At 38.0% G+C, this 27407-nt stretch overlaps 1 protein-coding gene across 6 annotated transcripts in view; it reads left to right on the top strand.

Moving 5' to 3' along the window:
• Bmpr1b (bone morphogenetic protein receptor type 1B) overlaps positions 1-27407 on the top strand; it is a 301493-nt gene that overhangs the window by 211970 nt on the left and 62116 nt on the right. Inside the window, exon 1 of one of the 6 annotated variants that reach the window (XM_085677636.2) lies at positions 3750-3888. The exons of 4 other annotated variants lie outside the window; for them this stretch is intronic. The gene's annotated coding sequence lies outside the window, so the exon portion shown is untranslated. Of the gene's footprint in view, positions 1-3749; positions 3889-27407 lie in introns of those variants that run through there. One more of the 6 variants, XM_048456955.3, reaches the window with a different exon arrangement.

The raw sequence follows: 27407 nt of genomic DNA on the forward strand, positions 1-27407 counted from the left end.
TGTAAGCACAGTCCTGTCCTCAGGCACCATGAGTTTGTGTTGCATAGCTCTTGTTGATGTCTCCTCCTCCCATTAGAGGATAAGGCTAGCTCTTTCCTGAAGGCAAGTATTGCCTCTTTGTATTCTCCTAACAACTAGGCAAAGGCATATCCCCCAACACACACACACACAGATAAAACTCCCCAGCAAAATATGAGATCTCACATTACATCATATATGTAACATAATCAGGAAGATAGGATTTCCAGGTGAAAATAAACCACAAATTGAAATTGGTAATAAGGTAATCTGAATTTATGAATACTCTTCCGCTTCAAGCCTATGGTTATTTAATGGACTAAACTGAAATAAAGGAGGAGCTCTCCCATGTATAATTGGAATTGTTATAAAGCTTGATTTTAAAATAAGACATATTTTGTGCTGTTAACAATGACCTTAGTTGTCACAAGAATAGTGTGTCTGGTGCAACTTTGTGCTTTGCTCTATTCAAGGAGGGTAATGAAAGTTCTCACATCAGCAGGCAGGAGAGTGATTTGTGAGAGTTCTCAGGACAGTACCGATCAGCCTTGATGTCTTCCTGTGTTCACACTGGACTTGAGAATGTGTCCTAATGCACTGGCTCGCTGTTTGTAACAGTTGTCATAGCTGACCCGCAGGCTCACTGCTCCTGTGTATTTAAATAGTTCCTCTGGGGTGCGCAGATAGCACAGCCATACTTGCCCTGTTAGAGTGCAGGGATGCCATATGTTTAGTGTGTCCTTCTGTGTAGGGATTCTGCAGATGTGTCAGATGACACCCCCTCATGGTGGCAGTGCTAACCCCATAATCTTTCCTTCTGGAGTGTTTATCAAAACCTTATTGTATAAATTAGCTACAGAGTAAAGTCACTTTTTGTTTAGTAGAAGTTGAAGAACATCTAACACAGACGCCATAATGGTTGTTGTGATAGCTTCGTAAGAAAGTTTTCAGAGAAGTCGTCAACTGCACGCTGCCAATGGCTGTCAGCACCACCATTAGAGAAGAGGGTGAATCCAGCGTTAGCCATGGAAAGACTGGTATAGAAAATGCTTAATCTATTGAACTTTGCAAACTAAAATGTGAACTCTGAGGAAATGGGGGAGAATGGGTTAAATTGTATAAAAGTCTAAAGGTTTTGCTGGGCCAGATTTCTTGAGAAACGTGGGTGAATCATTAGATTTTTCTTTGCTCCTCTTAGTCTAGGGCCTGATTGTGTTTGTTAAAGTACATCCTTGTTGACACGCAACACATGTAAAACTACGTAGATGGGTAGATTTAGTGTGAGGGTTTTTATTTGTTTTTTTTTTTTAGTATTTCAATGTGAAATCCACAGTAATAAAATCTTGATGAAGTAGAACCTTCACTTTTTAAATCTGAATATCATTTCTCCCAACACAGAAACTGAGGGTTTCCTACACCCAGAATCCCGACCTTTTTATTCCCTTCATCAAGCCACTCAACTGCTCAGGAGCCGTTCATATATAGACTCAACTTTGTAACCCTCATTCAAAGGCCTGCTCATTCTGGTTCCACTCTGTCTGGCTTTTTCTCCAACCACTTTTGAATAGGAGCTGCCCGTTCCTGTAAGGTTTGTGCCCGTACTGCTTCACAAATGAAATGCTATTCTTAACTCGAGTCTCGCTCACTTAATTTCTCCCTCTACAGCTGCTCCGCTTCTGCATACCCCCTGTACATCCATCAGTATCTAGCTCACTAATCTTAACCCTAGTCCATCCTCTACTCTGAATTTCTATGAATGTTAGTGTGTTGGTGGGGGGGGGGAAGGGGATTGTCTTAAAATGCTTCACATTTCCCCTGACTTTCTTACCATAGATCTTATTTTCCCGTGGTGTTGAGTGCTTCATTAATGTATCTACTTCAGCTCGCATTTAATTCTAAGTCAGACTAAGCTGCTGGTATAAGTTGGTTTTAATTCACAAGTGGGGTCCTGGCTGTGGGGGTGGGGGAAGTGTTTGTGCTCTGAAGAAGTCCTCTTTGACCTTTTTTGGGGGGACTGTGACAGTGGAGCTGTCCCACATTTCAGCCATTCAGTCACTGCCCAGACCTTAGGCTAGGCTCCAAACTGGCAGCAGACCCACAGGGCAATGTGGCTCTGAGCCCAACAGAGAAGGTTTGAAGAGATCCCACTGTGTGTGTGTGTATATATGTGTGTTGTCTGCTTTTCCCTTCTTTCCTGATTATCTTCGTTCATTTGCATGTTCATTATACATGTATGTGATATATTGTGGTTTTATTCACTCTGTGTGACCCTCTCGTACTTCTTCCTTTTACCACAAACTTCCCACCTAGTCCTCCAGCGGCCACATGCTTAAAGAAAATGACACCCCTCCTCCAGCTACAGTGGTGAGGTCTCAGGAGGGGACTGGAAAGATGTCAGTTTTTGTTCTCAACTTTTTTCATAAAGTATCAAAGAAACATATTACGGTGGCGTCTTAGATGATCGGTTGAAGTTTGTTCACTCGTCCATCCTCTGTGTGGTGTGGTGATCGGAGGCTGATGTTGGGTGTCTTCATGATATCAGAGGATGCCAAGCATCCCTATATGTCCCTCTTCATATTCCTATTTCAGACAGGGTCTCTCACTGAACTGAGGTTAGCCAGCCCAGCTGGTCAGAGAAACCAGGGGTTCGATCTCTCTTCCAGCCTCTGCCTAAGTGCTAGACCATAGGTAGCTGTGACCAAGCCTGGCTTTTATTTGGCTGGGCGGATTTGAACTCACTTCCTTTTACTCACAGGGCAGTGAGTAAAATTCTTACCCAGGGGACAATTTCCCAGCTCTTCTTATAAATCCCAGTCAGGTAAAGTGATGAGGATTTAGTAAGCACTCTGGTGTACTTACCTGCAGTAACATTGCAGACTCCAGGGCTCTGACAGTTCCTGTATAAATCTTGGTATTATTAACAGTTCCAGAACAAAAGAAAACAAGTCTTTTTCTCTCTTTCTCTCTCTTCCTCTCTCCCTCTCTTTCTCTCTCTTCTTTTTCTTTCTCTAAACCTCTCTGTGGGAAGTTTATTCAGCCTCCTAGAAAAATGAGTATTTATAAAAACATAATGTTCTGCAGTTAAAATGAAAAAGAAAAATAAATAATTAACAGATTTAACTTTTGTACATAAGCTTGGTAATATAATGAAACAACAGCCAAGTAGAGAAAATTGACAAAGAAGTAGGTAGCTAGAGTATGGCAGTATTGGCTAAGATATCCTTCCTATGGGACCCTGTTTATATTTGTGGGTTTGCTCTACTATTTAAATGTTGATGCACTGTGAGAAAACCGAGGGAAAGTGTCACTTTGATGTGTTCAACTATCTCTGCCATTTCATCCAAGAAAAGAACACTATTATTTCCTCTTGTCTTCACATTTTTTATTTTCAAATGTGACACTTCTTAGTTAGAAAAAAAAAAGTCTGGCTGAGCAGCAAACTTTTTTTGTGACAGCAAAAAAGTTGGTATGGCCGCCATGGCTTCTCTCTCCTTGTTGCCTGAGCCGGGGACTCCGGTGCTGCCTGGGCAGGGTGGAGCCTCTTGTGCACTGGCCCTGTGTGGGCGTCTGGGTCAAACTCTTTTCTTTAGAAAACTATCGGGGAGGGGTCCTTTCGGCCTTTGTTGTCCTCTCCAGGAGGTGATGCAGAAAGTCTGTGGTGACAAAACCAGTTTGTAACAGGCTTGTCTTTGGGTCTGTCTCGGCTTACTAGCGGGCTTGCAGGGACACCTAGCATCTCAGAGGCCAGTCAAGAAGCCGCAGGCAGAGCACGCAGGTCGCAGTGGCTGCTCTCCTGCAGTGGGCTGGCTCCCAGATCTAGACAGGCAGCTGCTCGGTTCCTTGATCATTCTACAGCCTTTGCCCAGGAGGGTAAGATCGTTGTCTTGCACTGCGGTGCTGGCTGGGGCTGAGTTCATGTGTGATTTCAGGGCTTTATCACACTGAAGGAGAGAAGTTCAGTGGCCAAAACTTCTCATTCCCATCCTCCAACTGCTCCGTGTTTCTACTACTTTCTCTCTCTGACATAACTCTCTAGAATAATTTATTAGGATAACTGTAAAGTGATTTAAAATTTCTCTTTTTTCCTAACAATAATTAATCTCCGTTCAGTTTGGAACTTGAGTATGGAGGCTAATTTTCAGCAAACTATGAAATTCTGTATATGAAGAAGTTAAGACTGTGACAGCATTAATAAACCTTGTTTTGACATTACAATTTGAATTCTGTGAGAATTTGTAGATTGATGTATTCTACTTGAAGGCCAGAATAATTTTTGTGTGGATGCATTAAGCAAATCTTTAACTTTACAATTTAAAGTTACAGTTTGTGAATGTGTGAAATATTTTTTTCTGATGTAAGAACCAAAACTGTTCTTACATCAAGGTGACTAAAACATATTAATTTTTTAAAAAACGTTTTAATTGTTTGAATAAAAGAATCCTAATTTTAAGAGTGAATAAAGTATTTTTTTTAAAGTTAGAAGGAAGGCAACTTGAGGAATATGAGATACTTACCTGTGGCAGTGACAGTGTGTGTTTCGAGTTTGTGCATGTCTATTTGGATTAGTATGTATCTGTGTACATGTGTATTTGAGCTTCTACTCATTTACCTTGCAGCACAGTAACTGAGGGTATAGGTCTAGCATGCCTCACTTTGAAATTTAGCTCTACCACATCCTGGATATGACTGTATCAAATAGCGAACTATGATGTCTCAGTTTTCTCTGCCTGAAAGTGGGGCTAATAATTACATTTTCCACACGATTGGTTTAATTACTAAATGGGCATGTGCAATCATTTAGAGTAATACTCAAGGTATAGTAGTACCAAGAGTTTTATAATTATCAAATTCATCATTAGTAATTAGTTTATATAAGAATAGGGAGTTAAGTTGGAAATGTGAAAAATTTAAAATTGTAAAGATCAAATTATGAAGAATCTTAGTGTGACATGCCAAATTCTGACTGATGTTCTCAGATTCATCATCAATTAGCTTTAACTTCTTATGATGAATTTCCTGTTAATAACATTATATAAAATAAGCTTCATTTTACTAATGGTTTTGCCTTGATGAATATAGATTGAGATAAGGGTTGTAAATTTAACCATTGAGAAACTACCAAACTTTGACTGCTAAATTTCAAAATTTATTGACAACTTAAATATTTTGTAGTAATTAACTGTGCAGTAGTTTGATAATAAAGACATCTCTCTCACACAAACCACTGTGAAGCACAGATCCGTGAAGTGGTGGTCATGACTCTGAAGCCAGCAGCAAAGCCAAAATGAAATATGCTGAATCTTAAAACCTCGTTTACAGTGTTTCAGAAGGATGGCAAGTGATATCTGAAAAGTGTGAGCCCTAAAAGATGTGTACAGCATTGCTGCTTTACTCAGAGTATCCCAAATTGTGTAAAGTCAAAGTAAGCAAAAGGGAGAACTCCTCTGTACTTAGGACAGTGGTGTGGGTGGCCCATGTGTAAGGTAACTGACCAACTTGAATCTTTCCACTACCTAAATCTTATCTCAGCTATTCCACTTGAGCTGACAGAGGTTTAGAAAAAGTGAAACAAGAAGAGTTCTTGGTGGAGAGTTTGAACGCCATGGCTTTTACATTGGGATATTAACAGTTTTAGAAGTGAAATTTTGAAAGCTAGTAGGTGTTGTGATATACTTCCTTAAGAGTGGAGATATGACCCTTAATGGGAAAATCTGTAATGTTCATTAATTCTTCAAACAGATTTAAAGTGGAAAACACACACACACACACACACACACACACACACACACACACACACACACCTTGACATTAGTTGTGAAAACACACTAGAGGACCCTTGACACCATAAGGAATGCTACAGCATATAGACAGTATTAAAATTTTATTTTGGCCTCTAACACTGTAAAAGTTGTGCTGAAGGCCTTAAATGATGTCAGTCAGAAGTTAGCCTCATTGACCTAAAACCTAACAGTGGACTGTTTATTGTTCTTCACACATAGAGGGAAACAATGTGCCCTTCTTGACAAGGTTTGGGCTCATGTTTGAACATATAGCAAGGTAAAATCATCACTGAAATCCATTGTTTAACGGATACATAAGAATTCTGATAGCTTGTCCCCTATACAATCATGATGTGGTTATATATCAGTAAAATTATAGCAACAGTGGTATTTATATTTAATTCCAGAGAATGTTTATGTTAAAAAAAATAGAGTCAAGATAGGAAGTAGGAATTAAATTTTTTTAATACAAAATATTCCCAAACCTAATGAGCAAAAATAGATCTTGGTCTCCAAGGTCCCTATAACTTTATATTACCCAGATTCTACATCCTGTTTCTTACACAGTTTTCCTAGTGTAACATATTTGTAGCTGACCTTGCTGACATTTGGGTATAGTCTGAAAATCTATTATGAAAAATATAAGCAAACTTGGGGGAAATAGAGCATCTATTACTAGGAAGGCAATGACAATGGCCGTGCCCATGTGGTCTCAGACTAGGATATAATGCTGTTGGGGGCCAAGTTTTGGTAATATTTTAAGTGAAAAATGATCCTTGTTACCATATGGCGAAATACGGTGCAAAATTTGAACTGTTAGACCGACACAGCTGTCACATACATGCATGTGTTTAAAGTGTTCTCTACTGGAGCTATTAAGTGGCATTTCCAGAGATTAATCTGGAGCTATTAATTGGCAGGAACTGTGGGTTGTGGTGAAAATCACAGATGGGTGTAACATGATCTCTGTGGTAATTTACCTGGGAGGAAAGTGACCAAACTAGAGTTTTCAACTTCAACTGTCCAGCATGGATTGGTTAAACAACTGTTAGATACAGATTCAAGTGATCTAATTTTATCTTTCCATGAAAATGTGGTCTTTAAAAAGGGCTGACGACCATACATGTTTTACATGTGTATGCATGTCTGGGCATCCATAATCTTAAACTTTAAGTCACAACCATGTGAAGGCCTTTGGGAAACTAATAGCATTAGGTACTTTAGAGCACCATTTTATCCTCTAGAAGTCAGTGAGTGCAAAGTGGCATCTAACTGACACCTCAGAACCCACATAAAAGCTGAACATGATTGCTCAGGTTTATGACCACAGCGCAGGGGAGGAAGAGATAGGGTCATAGGGCTTCCTGACCAGCTAGCTTTGTCTACTGAATGACAATGATACAGATTGTCTCAAAAGACAGTGCTTGTGGGAGAAGTCTGAGATTGACATCTGTCTTGCACATGTAAAAACATACTTGCACATACCCCTAAGTTCACTTGTATACTTAAAAACACACATTCACACATATATACATGCACTTACCACATTATTTGTGTTATTTTTTGGTTATAAAAAACAAATATTTTAGTAGAGAAGAAAAGTTGAATGTCGACATGGGTAACACCTAAAGGGAGTTCAGAGGTCTGCAGGTAGACCAGAAGGCCCACAATTCATCTTTAGACTGTAGCTGTTTTTACCAGCTGGGCATTGGACTCATAGACTTTCCATTGTCTACCTGTTCACCAAATACTAAAAATCCAGACCCCTTTCTGACTCAAATATTTCTGGAATACTGTTTCCATAACCTGGAAAGTTCTTTTCATTTCTGCTCTGCCTATTCCTGTTTGCTTAACTGTCATCTTGTTAAAATTTTTCTTCACCGTCAAAATTTTTAATGAGTCCTTTCATATTGTCTGTCGCTGTAGGTTTCTATTTTCTTTTAACATATGATTTATCATTCCATATGATTCACTTGGTGGAAGTTTACACCTCAGTGGAAAAGCTATGTCCTGCATCATTGCTGTCTCCTTAGTGCATAGCATCTACATGCATGGTGTATGTCCTATTTCTCATGTGGCTTACATTGTTGAGCGGCATTGGTATTGCAAGATATTTTGGGGTGAGGGAAACTTGTATCTGCAGAGTAAAGTAATAAATATTTCAATGTCTTATATTTTTAACATCTGGAGAGAGAAATTTGTTAATCTACTGACCTTAGAATAGTCAAATGAACTCAGATCGAATATTTATCACCCAATGCCAAGATGATCTGACAGTAACTGGCACTGTGGACAGATACAGTTGTGAAAGAGGCTTTAGTTTTAACTTAAAATCAGAAATATTTAGGGTTTAGAGTGTAGTTCAGTGGAAGATCTCGTGTTTAGCATGCTGTAATCCCTAGGGGCCATCACCAGCATTTCAGAAAATATTATTTAACATAAGTGTCATTGTCACTAATAACACTGTGAATGTTCCCAGAATCCCCCTGTTGATGGTAGATTGCTGTTAGCTACTAAGTAGTGTAATTATTAAGTATATTTTAAAATATTTATAGTTCTTTCTAGAATTTAATTAGAAAAGGACTAATAGTTAATGCTATCACAATTCAGTGGTTTCTACAGAATTGTCTTGACAAATGTATAGAATGTTAATTTTTTTGTTCTTAAGAAAAGATGAAATTCTAGATGCCAAGGTGGTGGAAAGAATGGCCCATGAGCACAGCAGTGAGGTGGCTGTGAGAAACAGTGGTTCTGTCAGGTTGGTAGATCCAAATTTAGTCCTCGATTAAAGCAGTAGTTACACACTTGTCTCAGGAAACACATTAAATGCTTGGCAATTGTAATCCCTGAACAGGCTCTGAGACTGGCCTTGCATATCCCTCATCTGAGCAGACTCTGAGCATGTAGTACCTGAAACTGCTTCCCTTACCACCTTTGGTCCAGGTGAAAATTAGCATGTGTCTAATACCCTTACTACAAACCTTCTAAGTGTGCGTTGAAATGATTTTCCTCCATATTAATTCTTCTCTTTAAGTGTTTATTCCACACAGTATCCCATAATCATCTTGATATTTTTAAATATTTAAGTGGAAGATTTATGTGTGCAGAAATTATGACATAGACTACGCTTGTATTAACCATGGAACCTCAACAATATGGGAATATGATTAACAGGGAGTATTAGCCACAAGTGAGACAACAGAGTATGGCAGAATAAATAAATATGTTTTATTTCTGTCAACTTTCAATATAAAGTAAGACAAGGTTTTTGCAAGCTGAAAAATTACCTTTTTCTATGTTTATAGAATTATTCAATTGTAAAATTGAATAATATTAACATATTCTCTCTAGTGATAACCTTTGACTTTTCTCTAACAGATTACTTTTTCATCCAAAGTGTAAATTTTGATCAATATTTTAAATGAATACTTTCTTCAAGTCGAAAGCATAAGAACTTGCTGATGTGTGGTTACATTTCACTTTAGTGATTACCCAAGTTTGTGGAGCACATGCTAAGCAGCACATTTACCGTGGGTAAAGTTAATTTGCTTGGATTTTTATTCCATTGCAAAGCAACAGTCTTCTTATGTGTCTGTTATAAAATGAAAAACCCACAAAACTGATGTTATATGTGTAAAACTTGTATTTACTCATTCAATATTAGGGGCTATTTTTGCAGCTCTTTGTAGGAATGTTTGAGTGGTTCTAGATGTCCCTTGCTGTTGAATTCAGGTGAACGGTGACCTGGACACTTCCTGAGAGGAGCTCCATGTGACACCGTCACAAAGTAGGCCATGTGGCACTTAGTTGGGGCTTCTGGACAAATTGCCTTTTAATATCACACTCTTTGTTCTATGTGTTATACATATCCATACACGTGTTTCTTATACATATGTTTTTATAGGATTGCTGGAGTTTATTGAAATCAGACAATATCAGTAAATAGTTCCTACTTAATTTCCTATGCCCTGAGTGAAAACATGCTATGAGGTCTGGATGGAAAGAAAAAAGAGCATAAATCACAATTTCTTCACAGATATATGGCATGCCTTCAATTGTTTTTGGCTTGGATTTTGTGAGTATATACGAAGCAGTTTATTCCTAGCACAAGCAATTTACTGGCAATTATGTGTGTTGTTAATCTATACTACTTAGCCTTTCCAGTGAAAAATGTAATTTTCTGTGTTTCTTAAAAATAGACTTAATGACAAACATCTTGCAAATTAGATTTTCATATATTTCATCTCCCTCTTATGCTCAATTTAATCTATCAAAGCCACACATTGTTGAGGACATCTGGTATTGAGCTTAAGCAGCTGGATTTCATTTGTAAAGGTTTTAAGCAAATTTTGGGACTTGCCAACAATAATACAACAGTTGGCCAGTGTATTTTCTTTGTGGCAGCTTTGTTAAAACTGGCAGAGGAGCCCTGAGTTCAGAAGCAGGTGATTTTCTGCCCCTTTCTGCCCTAACTAGGGGAAGGTGAAGCTTTCTCAGGTGACTCTATGTTTCCTCAGGAACTGTGCACTAGCACTTGAAATAGATAGACACATCTCAGTGTGTGTGTGTGTGTGTGTGTGTGTGTGTGTGTGTGTGTGTGCATGTGTATATATGTATGGATGCACATATATCTGTTTAAAGAGGGAAGAGAACTGGCAGTGAATGCCTGGGATTGTCTTGTTCCATTGTCTCCTGGCAAAGGCTTCCTACAGTGGCTATGGAGAAGGAATCAGCGCTGAACCTTGGGCGGCCAGCTGAGTAACTAGGAGCACAGACTGTGGGCCCTCACAGCAGGATTATTTGTTTCTTGCCTCAGAATCACCATAGATCATCAAGATATAGGCGCTAGCACTCCATCTCAAATCTACGAAGGAAATATCTGAGAGCTAGCTCTGGACAGCACCAATGTAATAAATAACCTCTCTCAGGATTTCACACACACTATAATGAGATTTTGTTCATTCTTTGTGGCCCAAATAATCTCTAGATGTTTCCCCACCCCATTTCCAAGAGAAGTAACTGTTTTGTTTACATGTATTTGAAAGGAATAAAATTTATTTGAAAAGCAACTTACTTACCCGGTAACAGTGATTTTTATAAAATATAAGTATTACCTATTGTTTGATTAAAAAAAGCAGCTCTTCACAGTCATTGAAATATTATCCTTTGTGATGAAGGTGTAGGCAGAAAGGCTTACAGTTTCTTTGAAAAAATTCTTTATGCTCTGAGGGATTTCTGAGATAGTAAAATCGAATGGGAATCCAAGAGTTCTTGCTCTCTCTCTCTCTCTCTCTCTCTCTCTCTCTCTCTGTGTGTGTGTGTGTGTGTGTGTGTGTGTGTGTGTGTGTATAAAGTCATAGGTTCATGTATATCTATATAGATATAGACACATATATAAGTATATAAAATTAGTTTCTTTCTTCTGATAATCATCAAACACTTCTTTGGCTTGGGGAGCTGTCTTCAGGGTTGAACTAACTTCAGAAAGCACCAAATTGTTGATGCCTCCAGCCCTGTGCCCACCCTAGTCACATTAAACATGTTCCCAATGAAAATGATTTATGTGTTTGTCACTGTCTAGCAGTGCTGAGGACTGTTCTGGGAAGGCACCAAGTCGTAACTTTCTTCTACTGGAAAAGTCCTGTGCTGGAATTCCTACTACCTTAGCTGAGTATTGTTTTGCTGGTTCTGAGTCCAGGGTTGAGTTTTCCAGACAAACACTTCTGAGTTCCAGGGTAATATGGAAACACAGCCGGGGAGTGTGTGTGGATGTGAGGTTTGTCTCTTTGAAGTTAATTGGTAGTGAATGTCGTTGAAATGTCATTAACTGGAAATGGACTCCTTTTAACCTTATCTTGCTTTATAAATTAGCATTCAGGCATTCAGAATTTGGTATTCCTTCAGGGCGCATGTATTCAGCACATACTGTACTACTCAGACAGTCCCTAGGCTTACTTTACATAACAAATTAAAAGAGGGGAAGAGAAGGGGCACTGAATGCTTGGGATTGTCTCCTTTCCTGATCCATGTCTTGCATGAACCACATCTGCAGTGTTCTGAAGTTTCTGCAGGAAGCTGAGCAATGCAGCTGTCTCTAATGCACTGTGAACCTTGAAAGGAATTTCCTTTCCAGTAAGAATGGATATAGTCTGTGTGTGGGATGATGGAGTGCAAGGTTTTCTTTAAGAGAAAAGTGCTCTTATGTGAGGAAAACATCCTCACATATGAAAAAAAGAAGAAAAAACAGTAGCAAGGTGTGTTAGAGGTAACTATGTGCTTATTAGGTAGAGTCCTTGTAGACTGTCATGATCTGCTTCTATGCCTTTGTCTTCGGTAGAGTCAATCAATGGTGTGTATATTTTTGGTGTAGGTCGTAGAGGTAGAGAAGAGTTGGAACCTCAGAATGTTAGTTCCTTGGAGTTTACATGTTCCATTGAGGACTACAGCTGAGGCAGAGCAGAAATCTGAAGCAAGTATTTGTCACATGAACATCAAACAAATGGGTCACAGCACAAATATCACCACATCAGAGGATCAATTTGAATGTCTGAACAAAACAGGGCCAGGGACTTGGGTTTTGCCTATCTTCTTTATTTCATTACATTCAACTTCATTCAGAGTGCTTGAGATCATGACAAATCACTTTTCTGTTTGTTTGATTTTTCTGTTCCTATTCAGTTATCTATAATTAGAAAAAATTAAAGATCATATTTGAATTCTAGGGGAAAATCTATACACCACCTGGAAGAATAGAGCAACTTTCCCTTTGCTTCTCATCTGTTGAAGCAATTTGCACATTATCTCCAATATCCCTGCCTGCAGAGGAGGTATCCGATCTCTGGCTTCACTCCTGGAGAGTGAGTTTTTCACACCTCTACTGCTAGAATTATGTGATCATTGTTCCTTCCCATTGCTGGACATACCGTGTACTGTGACCCTCTAAATTCACACAATGTCCTGTCTGGCATTGGCAGCTGGTAGAAGTTCTGGGGCAGAAGGTTTGGGGGAAATTGTTCTACTGTTTTTACTTGGTGATGTTGCTGTAGTACTTATCCTATTTTTCTACCTCTCCACTGATTATTTATCCTGTGAGTGTAAGCGTACGCTCTGGTTTTGAAAGCAGAATGAGAACACTCGTCCTTTGTTCTGTGGCTTGTTTTGATTCTTCCATCTGCTCCAGAAGGGTTTTAAAGGTCCGTTGAAGATATCATATCATCTATTTTTATTTTATAAGGCACATGGGCAAAATTATGCCCTAGAAGTTCTATAAGGCTTTACTTCTTAGTCTACAGATTATTTTATTATTCTCATGCTTAAATGAATCATTACCTTACTATCTGCAAAATAATTAAGAGTTTGAGAGTAAAAAAATAAAGCATACTTATGGCTATATTAAATATTAATAATGTAATAGGCAATAACTGAAAAATTCATTGGTACTTTTGCAACTTAAGGATACACATGTCATCAGTTTCTTTTAATACGACAATGTTTGTTATTTTTAGAGGTTAGGCATAAGAAAAGCTAAGAATATTTTCCCTTGAGATATAAAAACTTATGCTAATTTTGCTTTTTTTATAGATTTACTAAGTAACATAATGTGATTATGGATTAAGATAAAACATTGGTGCTTTATTATCTTACTATATAAATCATGAAGCAGGCTCAAAGGACTTAAATAACATGATGGGTCATAAAGTTAATACAAGGTGGTACCTAGGTTAAGATGCCCTGACTACTTACTATGTTGATTCTGTTATCTACACTGTAAATATGTGTTAAAGAAAAAAATGTTTATATGATTCCAAGTTAAAAGAAAATGTAAAAAAATATAAAACATAAATTTTTAGGATCGTATACTAGTCAAGTTAGTAGTTCCGGGAAGCAAACCACAAAAAGTAAGGTTGTCCTCACTCTTGGAAAATGTGCTGCATAGCTTATGAAACAGGGTTGCTGTCAGCTGTCTATGTCTTTAAAAGGACAGAAATGGGAAGCAAAGAAGTGTAAACATCAAAAGTCATGAGCAAGCTATTCACAGGAGTTGAATGCAGATATGACAAGGAGCTAAATAGAAGAATTATAAGCTTAAGTAATAGGAAATACAAAGCTCCAGTAAGCCATCTGACAAAGTAATTAACAGTTTGAAATTGCCAAGGTTTGGCAAGTTGGGAAGGAACAGAAACCCTCAACTGCTGTTAGTTACAAATTTTCTTCCAAGTTTGAAGAGTGACCAGTCATTCCCAGATATCAAAATTGTGTAGAATGGTCATAATCCAAGTAAGGAATCTGAAGACAATGGCGTTTAAAAGTACAACTGCTAGGATGATTGTAATAAAAAAAATGCAGTTAACAAGTGATCAAGTGGTTTGCTATATGAATGTATGTTCAGACAGGCACATGAATGTTCACAGTATTATTCTAAAGAGCTGCAAAGTGTAGACAACACTAATATTCATCACATGGTGAACAGACTGCATAATTACAGGCTTTTGTTTTTTGTACATTTGCAGAATCTTATAAAACAGAAGAAGTTAGAAATAAAGTCAAGTCAGTTTGCCTCCTACTCTGTGTCAGCCAGAAAACTTGGGTTTTTCTCTTTTTTCTTTCTGTTATTTGAAGGCTTTGTTCTAGCAAATATTGTCTACAATTAAAATATTAACTTAGGGCTCCTATCTTGACTACTGTTTGCTTTTCATGATGTTAATTGTTTTGTATTTAAAGCCTGAAATTTAGTGAGATAGTTTATCATTTTATTACTTAGTTTATATAAAAGACCGTGATTAAGTTGTTAGTCTTGGTTTCGATTGGGTTCGTTTTCCTTTGCTAACATACCAGGAGGAGTCCACCTGCAATTGTTCTGTCTTGCTCAGGTTGAGGGAAACAGTATCTCACTAGACAGCTGCCATGTGTAACTGAGAGCCTAGCCATTTAACTTGCCCATCAGCCTTTAACACGGCTTCTTAAACCCACACTGAAGTAGCTATCTGAGAGAAGGCTCATTCCTGAGATTAAGTGTTCATTTCTTTGCTGTTAGTGATGTAGTTGAACACAGAATAGTGCCTGGTTGAGACCTCATTCACAATAACAAGTCTGTCTGAAGTAGGAGGATCTCATAGTCATAACAAAAACATATTTTTATGGATTATTATTTTTTATCCTTTTCTCTTTCATGGGCATGGGTAGAAATGGAGATCAACCTCGGGTTTTCAAGTTTATGTATCAGAATTCACACCGTGTGCTGAAGCTGTCTCAGAATGGGTTGACACACAAGAGTGGCAGCATTAATATACAGAAATGCAGTTCATTCTGTAGTACATTTGGAAATGTACTTACCCTCCACAGTGGAGATCGAGGAAAGTGCTTTCCTTCTAACTATAGCAACTGTAGACAGAGTGGTTGAAGCATGTGAGCAAAAGCTAAACAGTGAGAATGTGAGAAGCTAAGGCTCTGTGTGGTAAGGGGAACTGGAAGTCACCAAAACAAGACTGCAAAGAAACAACACTGTTTAAATCATGCCCTACTGTTAGCACTATGTGGAAACCTGTTAATAAAAGAAATTTGGAGTTCCTAACTTAGATCTATTGAGTCTCAAAAGCCTCAGAGAAATGCATGTTAATGGGCGGACAGGTAATTTTGGCACACAGTAAAGTTTGAGGAGCACCTTTCTAGATGATGCTGGGGTACTGGGTGTCAGGTGCAATGACTGTACTTCATCCCACAGGTGGGGGAATTGAGGGAGCATTGGTGATCAGCTGTAGAATGCTTCAGGGGGGTTGTATAGAGTTCAGGAGAGTCTTCCACCATGTTTTTCTAGTAAAGAGATTGCTGTTTAAGTATGAATAAAAATGTTATAATATCTGTTATCTGATTAATTCATATACTTTAAAAAGCATTTTGGCTTGTAGTTTCTTTTGATTAAATGGTTCTTGTATAACTATGTAAGTATTTGGAAGTTTCAGAGGAATAATTTTTATTGACTATGATTAAACTATGATTAAAGGTACTTTACTATGTGCACTATTATATTTATTAAATGTAAAGTATTTTATGTATCTTTTTTAGACCTAATCTTGCTATTAAATCCTCAGGAAACCCTAATAGTCTTAAAAAATAGCTAAGCACATTCCTTAGGTTATTTTACTGTGTAATTTTTTCCCAAGTATGTTTTGCATTTTAGATATTTTCATTTCTCTGGTAATCTTATTACATATCAAGAACACATGACGTGTTGGCATTTTCTGGAATAACACATTTGTTCCAAATGCAAATGGCTAGACTCAGAAAACCTAGTCAGCCAAGAAGTTTACCCAACAGAAACCTATGCTTAATCTAAAATTAATGGTCACGGTTTTCATCAAAGTGAATGTCAATATTGAATGCACAGCATTAGGTAAATATTACCAAGATATATCAAAATAAATAAGAGATGGTGTGTGAAAAGGGATTATTTCTTTTGTGGAGTTCTTATATATTGCCTAAGATGATCTTAAACTTAGATGATCAAATAGTTCTCCCACAACTTCTGGAGCATCTAATATGGCACAAAGATGCTGCATCATCACAAGTGCAGAAAAGTAAGAGGTCTTTTATCTGTAGGGCTGAGGTGGGTTTGGCTTCACAAAAATCCAGTTATTAAACTCCCACTTTCAAAGTAGTTTTGATCATAATTGGAATGAATTTTGTTTACCACCAGAAGGCCATGACATTGTGTTTCCATAGAAAGTTCCTTCTTGATCTACCTAACCTTACAAAATGCCTTAGAGTGTATTACACCTAGCTCTCGTCTAAGAGCTATCTATTTGGGGAAAAAAACCTTTTTGTTTTTGATGGGAATAAGAAAATATGGATTTTATGTTTGCTCTCTGGTGCTAAGTACTTACTTGTGTTTGACTATCACTGTTAAAATCCTTTACTAGTTGAGATAAAATACTGAAATGTTTCATATAAAAAGTTAGTTGTGGGCAGTGTTACTACGTCTTTAAAACACAAGAAGCACTTTTTTTCATTTATCACACCACTACAACACAGGCAAATTTCTCATGTTGTATGCTCTGCATTCAAGAAAGATAGCCCACAATGGGGCCACATTGTGTAGTTAATAGTGTATGGATACAGAGAATAGTTTGAGAAAAGAGCAGAATGTAAATGACTGGAAAGAAAGTATCAACCCAATTGAGAGCTAAGGGCTGATGAGTGCCTATCTTGAAAAAGAGCAAAATTAAATGTATTTCATGTGGGGAGATTCACACAAACAGGAGTTCAGAGATCTTATAGTTGTGGCAAGGGGAGAACCGAACAGTTGATGTCAGTGCTGTAGACGGGGCAGGTGACCTGAGGTAGCAAGCAGGGATGGATGATGAGAAGGTGTGTGGCCACTCAGATACGGAAGCATGTGCTTTTCTTGTAGGTCACATAGATCCATGTAATAAGTTATAGACAAAATAACAGAATTCTAGTTCTCATTGTCTCCCTCTTTAAGTTAATAGCCGCTCCACCCTTTTAATGGATTAAGAAAGACCCCTTTGCGTCATCCTAACCTTTCTTCATCTCTTACGCAATATATGTAATTCATTAGAAAATTATTTTAACAGTCCCAAATTGGGTCTTCAGGCACTGTTCTTTGTTGCCCTTTGACAGAGGCAAGCATCCTGTGAGGGCAGTGGCCAGCTGTTTGAAGGTTAGACTGGACCATTTTCCCTCCATACCATGGTCAAATACCTCCTGCAAGGAGTGACCGAAAATGGTCCTGGTGCAGTTTGATTGGTGGGAGTAAGAGGAGATGAACGGTAGTCATAGATGGAGGTACCGAGAAATTATCTCAGCAGTCAGAGTGAATGTTTCCAACCAGCCTTCCATCAGGTCTCCTCCATTTCTTCTCTGTTTTCACTCCTTCTCTTGTTGAACAAGTTAAGCCCAGCTGCTTCCTTATAACACATGTGTGTCTCAAGGATTCAGCTTGCTATTCTCTCTGTCCAGAACACTTACTTTTCTTTATGGATCACTGTCCTTCTTATCTTTCTTTGCAAAGATGACTTAATAGTGAGGAAATTCTAGCCATCCTCTGAAATAACAGTTTCCAACATGCCTTGTCTGTTTTCTCCATTTTCTCCCCACAGCACTTACAAAGATTTACATCTGTTCATGTTATTCTGTCTCTGTTTCTCCCCCCCGAAATGATGGAAAGCTCTCTGTTGGCAAAGAATTGTATTGGTTCCTTTCCATTGTTCTTGGATTAGGACAGTGTGTGGTCAGAGTCTGGAACCTGTGAAGAGCTCAGTAAATTATTGCCTAGTGATTGAAGCAGGGCACATTTTAGGAAATATAATTCTAGTTGTAGTATAAAGATAGGGAAGGTAGGACTAGAGAAGAGATGCTGAAATGTTAGTGATGATCTTCAGAGCAGAAATGATGAGGACCTTGTTTAACACCTTTCGGTGGGGTCAACAGAGATGCAAGGAAGAATGACAGAAATACATAAAGGATTAACATGAAATTATTATGTTCTGGACAATTTAGTGAAAATGACCATGGAGTTGTCTGTGACTGTGATTGTTTGAGACACTGGAAACTGGATAAATGATGGTGTTTTGCATCAGAGAATACTAAAGAAAGTAGATTAAGTGGCGCATGGTAGTGTGTATCTATAATCCCAGCATTTTGCAGAGTTGCGGTAGGATAATTGTTAATTTGGTATTAGTATGGATAACTTAATGAAACCCCAAGACTTCTCTTTTTAAAAAAGAGATAGATCGATGATAGATAGATAGATAGATTGATTGATAGATAGATAGATAGATAGATAGATAGATAGATAGATAAGAGACATTAGGAAACAGGTGGAATTGTTTCAGATATACTGTTAGTTTTATGTATAGTTGAGTTTTCTGAGTGTTAAATGATTAGTTGAATACACATTCGTCTTGAGTCCAGGAGTACTGTCAGGTAGCCTTGAGTAAGCCAGTGGCCTCATAGCACATTTTCCTATGCCAGAGCAAGGGTTTCCAATCATTGGCATTTTTACATATGCTTATCCTATATTTAAAAGTAGTAATAAGAGAAATATTATAGGAAGAGAGAAAACAAATTCCTGTATGTGGTAGTTTGAATTATTTGGCACCCATAATCTTATAGGGAGTGGCAATATTAGGACATGTGACCTTGTTGGAGGAAGTGTGGTCTTGTTGGACAAGGGTGGATAATACACCTTTAATCCAGACCTTGAGACTGGAGAGTACACCTTTAATCTGGGCCACACCGTCTGGAGGAAGTGTGTCACAGTGGGGATGGACTATGAGGTTTAATATTCTCAGGATACCGCCCAGTGACTCACGTGACTTACTGTTGTAGCTGTCTACGTTCTAGCACCTCATCTGCCTGCATGTCACCATGCTCCCCACCATGATAGTAATGGACTGAACCTCTGAAACTGTAAGCAAGTCCCTCAATTAGATATTTTCTTCTTAAGAGTTGCCATGGTCATGGTGGTAAGCCATAAGACATTGTATTTCTCTGTTAGTATTTTTTCCTTGGTTAGTTTTTCTTGGGTCATCATTGAAATAAGAAGATGCAAATCTAAGTACCATTAGAGTACATAAAATTTACCTTTGCCTTGTCTGGCTAAACTGAGACTCTGTGTTTTGCTTTTATAATCACTATCTTTTATTGAAAACATGTTGAAGTACATTTTTCCTTTAGTCACTGGAATGAGTAATTCCTTTAGCAAAAACATTCAGAATACATGCAAATTTTTAAAGGTTTAAATGTGTTCAAATAAGACTCTTGGCATGTATGCATGAAACAACACACAGTTATTAATAGTTTGTTCTTCACAAGCACATTTTTATGTATTTTGAAGTTGAGATTTTTGCCAATAGCCCTCATCCCTCTGGTGATTTTGTTACCTTATTTAGTAGGGGAGAGTTAGGCATCTTGAAATGGTCTTCAGTCTAGTAATTTATTAAACGATTTGATTTCGCAAAGGAACCATGCTGGTGGAAAGGCTACTTGATACAGATTGCTGGGCCAGAATAGAGACAGAAAATTTATGAAAATTTGTAGAAAGGAAGACAAAATTACCCAATCTAATCAATGTTCATCTAAGTTGTGGGTGACATCCTTTACCTGATAGCTGATCAGAACCCTTCCGTCGTCAGCTCCTGCCCCCACTTTGCAGTAAGCTCTGATGTTGGTGCTCTCTAGTTCTTAGCTCTCATTGAAGACTCAGTGGGGTTTGGAAGCCACAGAGGCCATATTGCCTGGATTGCCATCAGGAGGGCATGATTCTGGTTTATTACTAGCAGGGAAATCACAGTTATTTGCTTTCATGTTGGGAGGAATTGTGAGAATCATAATTCAAAGATCCAACATAGCTTGGATTTAATTAAAATTCAAAGCACCTGGCTATTTAACACACTTCATAAACTTTAGAATAATTGGATTTCTGTGAGTTCTCTGAGACACATATAATTGTGTGTGTGTGTATCTCTATAAACAGATTGTAAGGAATTGTGTCACATGATTAAAGTCCCAGTATCTGTGAATGATAAAGTAGAGACTCAGAAAGCCTGATACTGTGTTTTATATCAGAGACCAGCAGGCTCTGGACCAGAATCAGGAAAGCAAGTCTTCAGTTTGACTTTAAAAAAAAAGTATTGCTTTAAAATTTCCTATTATTTTTAATGTGTGCATATGTGTGTGTGAGAGAGATATAGTTGTATGCTCATCTATATAAGGGTGGAAATTTCACCCTTGCATGTGGAGATCTCAGGACAATCCTTTGAAGTTGGTGCTCTTCTTCTACCTTTACCTGGGTTCTAGTGTTCAAACTCAGGTTGCCTGGCTTATGCTGCGAATACCTTCAACCTGTCAGTGCCCTGCAGTATGATTTTGAAAGCTACTGTTCTGAGTATACCTGTCTTCATTAAAGTGTGAAGGCTTTGCTTCTACTTATTCCAATATGAACACCCTCAGAGAGCACCTGTATTATAGCCTAGTGTTTTGCAGTAAAGACACAAAACCTTGAGTTTAGATCCTAGCACGATGTAAATATGGGTGTAGTGATGCCTGCCTGTAACCTGCCTGTAACCCCACTGCTGGTGTGGGAAAGTAGAGATAAACAGATCTACGAGTGTGGCGGCCAGACAATAGAGCCAAACTGGTGAGTTTCTGGTTCAATGAGAGACCCTATCTTAACAATAATGTGAAGAGTGAATTTAGAAGACAATGGATGTTGATCTCTTACCTTTACACAAGTCACACACATACACAAAAAGCGTAACACCCCACAGAAATGCTCTGAATCCCTGCCCCTTTATTAAATTTCTCTTAATGGGTCTCAAAATACTGTGACAGATTTTTGATCAACTTGCTTCCTTTACAAAGTACTCATTTTTAAAAACTAGTTAACAACTTGCCACACAAATGACCCACAGGAATTTTCCTTTAAGATTTTGTGTTGCATTATTATCATGAGCCCATTAGTTAATATTAAATGTCAATGCCCAGTGGTGACAAGCTGTTTTCCGCCACTCCCAGAGACCAGAGTGGCAGGTGGTAGGGATAATGCTCATGTTTTAGCCTTTATATCTCTCTGGGTCAGCCTAGTGACCTTGCAACTCTGGCAGTCTTTTGTCTACTGCTTCAGAGATATTCCCAGGAATGGTCTCATGTCATGGACTACAAAGTGATCCAGGAGAGGATAACTAGAGCACATCTCAATACATTGGTATAGTCATATTATCACGGCCAGCTTCACAGGTTGGAAGAAGCTGGACATCTCGGCTTGTTTCTAGAACACACGACAGTATTTTAGTTGATCTCAGCAAACTCCCATGGAGCAATAGCTCTATGATAATCCAGTTCAGGGACATCGCCAGCATCAGTTTTCCCTCGATGGTCCAGAATACACATTTGAGCAGTGATGCGCCTTGCTTTAATAAATTAGTTTAGAAAGATGTGCTATTAACATTGAAGCCCATGAGATCCCCAAGAAGAGTTTGACTCCATATTTTATGGTACACTTCAATCAACTTTTAACTTGAGATATCGAGTAGAGCAAGGTGACTACCATGTTATGTTGGAGAACTCTGGTCTCCACTCAGATTGTAAAAGCCACACCAATACTAACAGTTTTACAGATGACACAAGAACTCATCAGTTTGGTGAGATAATAGAACACAAGTCAGAGGTTCACAGAGAGTAGTTTGTGGTCATTGCAATATTTATGTGACTTCACGTTTGGAGCTGAGGATGTTACTATGTGGCTCCAACATGCTGCCACCATTCCAGCCAGAATGTTGTAGTCTTAGCTATGTTGATGGTTGCTAATTTTAATGTATGTAGTAAATTCCTTGATGAATTCTTCATATCACTTCAGGTTATAGGGTAGATCAATATAATCCACTTTGTTTACATGAACTATTTATTTTCATACCCCATTTATAATCAAGAGAAACATGGCTCGTGTGGGCTTATTTGTTTTACTTTACATTAATAAGAACAACAGCAATCAGGATAGTATAGCCAACCTAGATTGTTTCTATGCTCATGTTTTTTGACAAAGTCTCTATATCCTTAGGTAGCAAGTATAGTAATATAATACTTTCTCGGCTCAATTTTCCATATGGAGATGACATTGATAATACCAACCATATCTCTGGCTCTTAGTTAATCTGAGATCTTGGCATCCTTGAAAGAGTATTTCCCCACCTGCCATCTTCTTTTCAAATGTTTCAACCCTCTTTCATTGGTCCAATCACACTTTTATGTCATTTGGTGAATGGTGGTAGACATCTATGAAACTACATTGGTAATCTTTTCCTATTTGCTCCTGAATTTACTGGTAATTTTCAGTGCATGGACCTGCATTTATTTTAATTTTTGATTGAATAATTGAATTGAATTAAAATAATGGAATTAATTTTCTGGCATCAATGCTTCCAAATAATTTAATAATTTTAAAGGTCTGTCTTTTTACTCCTGCCCCCAGTTAAGTTGAACCATAAAATTAATTTTCAAAATAACCTATTTTAAAAGTCCTATTGCATTTATTTGGTGTTTTTGTGTGCACACAGAAATGAGAGGACAAGCTGAGACAATCAGTTTTTTTCTAATACCATATGACTTCAAGGAATTGAATTCAGGTCCCCAGACTTGGCAACAAGCACTTTTATACACTGAGTCATCTTGCTGGCCCTAAATAACCTACTTAAAATGCCCTCAAATTTATGTAGTCAGAAAATGTTCTGGGCAGGAATCTCTAGATTCCACAGAGACAGGGCATATTGGACATTCTAAAGAAGCGGAAGTGGCTAGGGAGATGGTTTCAATCAGTGAAGAGTTTGTCATGCAAGCATGCAGACTGGAGTGTGTATCCCTAGCATCGCAATAAAGCAGGATGTGGTGTCATACGCTTGTGATCCAGCTTAGTTAATCCCTTGGCAAACTCCAGCTTCAGTAAGAGATCCTGCCTTAACTATAATGTAGAGGGCAAGGAGGTGACTCAGTGGTTAAAGTGATTGTGGGGTAAGCAAGAGAACAAGAGTTCAGATCCCCAGAATCCATGTACAACTTTGTGGATATGACAGGTGCCTATGATTCCAGTCTTGAAAGACAAAGATGGAATCCACAGAGCAAGCTCTCTAGGAAGACTACCAATGTGGGTGAGCTTTGCGTTTGATTGAACGTGAAAGAATAAGGGAGGAGAGTTGGGGAGGAAGACTCCCCAGCAGAAACCTTGAGCTGCCACATGCTGGTGTACACTTCTGTATAGGCACCTGCATACACATACATGTAAATAGAAAATATAAGATGGACACCAACTGAGGAAGATGCTTGATGTTTACTTGTAGCCTCCAGAGACACACATGTATGCTCCATCACTTACACATGTGCACACACACATAAACTAATTATATTCATGTATATAGAAAGAAATAGAAGATAAATGTTGGGAACCCCTTAATATAGTTTTTTTAAAGGAAAGATTTATGTGGGTGTATCAAGACTTTTTCACATGTACATGTTCCTCAATTTATGAGGACGTTACATTCTAAGTCCATCATAAATTGAAAATGTGCTTTTCCTACCAAACATCTGGACTTAGCCTGTGTTCAGCATGCTTGGAGACCTCACATCAGACAAAATCATCTAACACAAAGCCCCTCTAAGTACTGAGTGTCTCATAATTAACTGAATACTGTACTAAAAGTGAAGATTTAAATGGCTGCATGGACATGTTGCCACTCCATTGAAAAGCAAAAATACCATAGAGATCATTGTGTAGAGAAGCTTAATATCTGTCATAAAAATTAAGTTTAATCTGAATTTTAAACTCTTAAATTGCCAAGATGAAAAGTATATACTTTAATAGCCTCCCTGGTTTGTTTATATAGTAGCAAATATTAATCATGAAACAATGAACCAACAAAGGCTTGTTCTGTCTTTATTTTATGTTGATCCAACATAATACCATATACTGGTAAAGAAAAGAACCTGGGGTTGATGAATTCAGTATCAGGTATTGGCTTCTAGAAAAAATATTACTATAGCAATTTGTGCCCAGATTTTTTACTCATTCATTCATTCATCTCTCTCCCTTTCCCTCCCTCCTTTGTCCCCTTATCCTCTCTCTTTCTCTTTCTCTGAGACAAGGCTTTATGTAGCCCAGGATGGCCTTGAGCTTGCTCTATAGCAGATGACCTTGAAGTGTTATAAAATATTTATTAGTTGTGATTGGCAAGCGAAGTTCGATTTTATTTTTTATTTGACAGCACGGGCTGTGCATGGTGGTGCTTTTCTGTAATACCAGCACTCAGGAGGCTGGGGTAAGAGATGTTGCATAGGAGAATGAAGGGAAATGAAAGGACAGGGAAGGGAAGGGAAGGAGGAAAGGGACTGGCATGAAGAAGGAAGAGAGAAAAGACGATAGCACTGAGAACAACCCTTGTGAATGTAATTATTTCACCTTGCTAAATTATCTTTGCTGGCATACTTCTGGTTCTTTGTCCCGAAATCCCACCTATACTTATGGAAATAAAAAATATACAGACAGCAAAATGTAAACTGTATTTGGTTGATTCTAATCATTTTAGAATGAAAGACAAAATTAAAAATATTTGGTTAACAACTTTATTTAAATTAAGTGTTCAAAGCCACATCAGATTAAAGTAATCTATGTTTGGTTTTTAATGGAAATGATTATATATATAAAAGTGGGGACCCATTTAAAACAACATAGTTATACTCTTAATTTATTTAGTGTTGAAAAATCTCAAATCTTAAATCTAAATCTTATTTGTCATTTCTGGTTATATGTTAATGATGACCTAGTTCCTTTCAAATTCTGTCTGTTTTTAGAATACACATTATAGACTCCTATCTACAGTGTTTCATGGTCAGGGAAACAAAATAATAATTCAGTGGTTGTCACTGCGGTCCCGCTGGAAGGCACAGCCATGGCTTTCTCTTTTCCAGGTTGCTTTCAATGGTGAATCACAGGAGGTGATTTCAGAGAGCTTTGTTTGAGTGAGTGAATGCAGCTGATTCATACTTTGACCTCAGGAAGCCTGGCATTGCCCAAATCCCTAATGAGCATCAGCTAAACTTTGACAGCCAGGAGTAACCAGGGTCATGACTCCAAACTAGAGAGAGAAGCTGGCTTCTGACTGCTGTGTTTGGTTTATGAAACATGCAATAATTTCTTTAGAGACCCAGATCTAATGTGGAAAAGGTTGTGAGACTTTCATGGTACCAAGACTTGCCTTGTTGTCTTAGGTCAAACATGTTCCCCCTCTACCCCCAACATCATGACCTTTGTACTAGTCACTGGTACAAAGGGCTTTAGAAAAAGCTGGTGAAATATTTTGGATCATTCACGACTGGATGAGAGATAAAATAAATGGTCAACATTTCTTGAGAACAACTTATAAAGTCAAAAGTCAGAGTGTTTTTATTGAGCATCATTAAGTGTTCTGATAATACGAGTCATTGAGGCAAACATTGACTTTAAAACTGAATGCTCACGGTCCTACTTCACATCTGCTCTGCCTGGGAGCCTGACTGCTTTGTCTCCCGGCTTTCAGGCCGCAGAAAGAGCTGCTCTTAATGTCTAATGAATATTTATGCAGTCCTTTGACAATTAAAGGCTCATTAAAATTCACTTCAAAGGAAGAGATTAAAAACACTTTTAAGACCAAAGAATAATGCAGATGCAAGTAGGAGCTCAAATTCCTTTTCATTGGACATGGGTCAGAAACACTCTGCAGATGCACTGGGAGGAATGACTCCTGGTGGAAGGCGCATCTCAATGCTGGGTCAGGTTTTGGAGTTAGACTCTCTGTGTTTAAACCTCAGTTTCTCCTCCTTCTAACTCTGTGACCTTTAGCTCCTCCTTATTAGAGCAGCTCCTGCATGGCGATGTAGAGAGAGTAGTGGGCATAACCACAATCTCCTCGGCAGAGTCATCTCCATCAGCCCATGAGCAGAACTAAGAATGATAACGGACACATCTGCATCTCTGTCCTGAGAAAACTTTCCTCCCGCTTTAAACTCTTTGACAAGCTATCCACACTGCAGCCATTCACAATCTTACTTTCCTCTTTCTGAAGTGTTGCGAGGGGGTGTGTAATGAATCCTCATATCTGAGGACATCTTATAAGGTAACATCTTAATCTCCTTCATTTCATTCTTTTTGTCCAGTTTTTGTTCCCATTATGCTTTCAGATATCCTGGACTGCAGAATTTCTTATGGGTCAAAATTTACATGTATAGCATAGGAATGCCTAAATATATTATTGAGATGCTGTGAAAGCCACACTCCTTCACATAATGCAAAGTGTGTTGAAGCCATGGTAGTTGGCTAGTTGTGTTTCTGTATTGCCTGACAATCACTTATTTGGTAATAGAAATAAAGAAATGCATGGGCATGATCAGATGGTGGCCTTACAGTTATATGCCTTCTTACTTATTTAGAAATAATTATGAATTACAAGTGTGCATTAGCATGAATGAAGAAATGATGGAGTCTTCATTTACGTATTTCTTTTTCCATGAAGCTTTACATTGGTATAAATAATCATGGCCTTGGCACCAGCACATTGTTATTCTGTTGTTAAACATATTTCCTTAGACATTATTCTATTTATCTTAAGTGACAGACCATTCTACATTACACAAGATGGGGTTGTGAGAGTATACTTGTGAAGTGCCAAGAAGCTGTTACTGAACTCAAACCTCATTTTTAGGCTAACGCCCCAAACATTAAGAACAATCGTGATTTCTATTGGAATTTTCATTGTTTTCACCATCTACTCCCCTGAGTTTCTATACAAATTATTGGACCTGTTTCACAGGAACTAAGTAAACATATCTTTTTAATGGTTATTAGGAGTGAGAGTCTAGTTATGGGTTTCCAAGCACTTATACTACTTTTCTATGATTTAGATAGCACTATTTTGGATGCATTTCAGCAAGCCTTTGTTATAATTATGTTAGTGTTTTATGTACATGACCCTGATGACAGCTCAGGATATAAATCTTTCATCATTTAACTGTGTTGGATATTCACTCACTTGTTGACTATGACTAAGTTTGCTTTATATTTCTTATCAC

The sequence above is a fragment of the Myodes glareolus genome, chromosome 17, assembly GCF_982192425.1.
Source record: "Myodes glareolus chromosome 17, mMyoGla1.1, whole genome shotgun sequence".
Lineage (NCBI taxonomy): Eukaryota > Metazoa > Chordata > Mammalia > Rodentia > Cricetidae > Myodes > Myodes glareolus.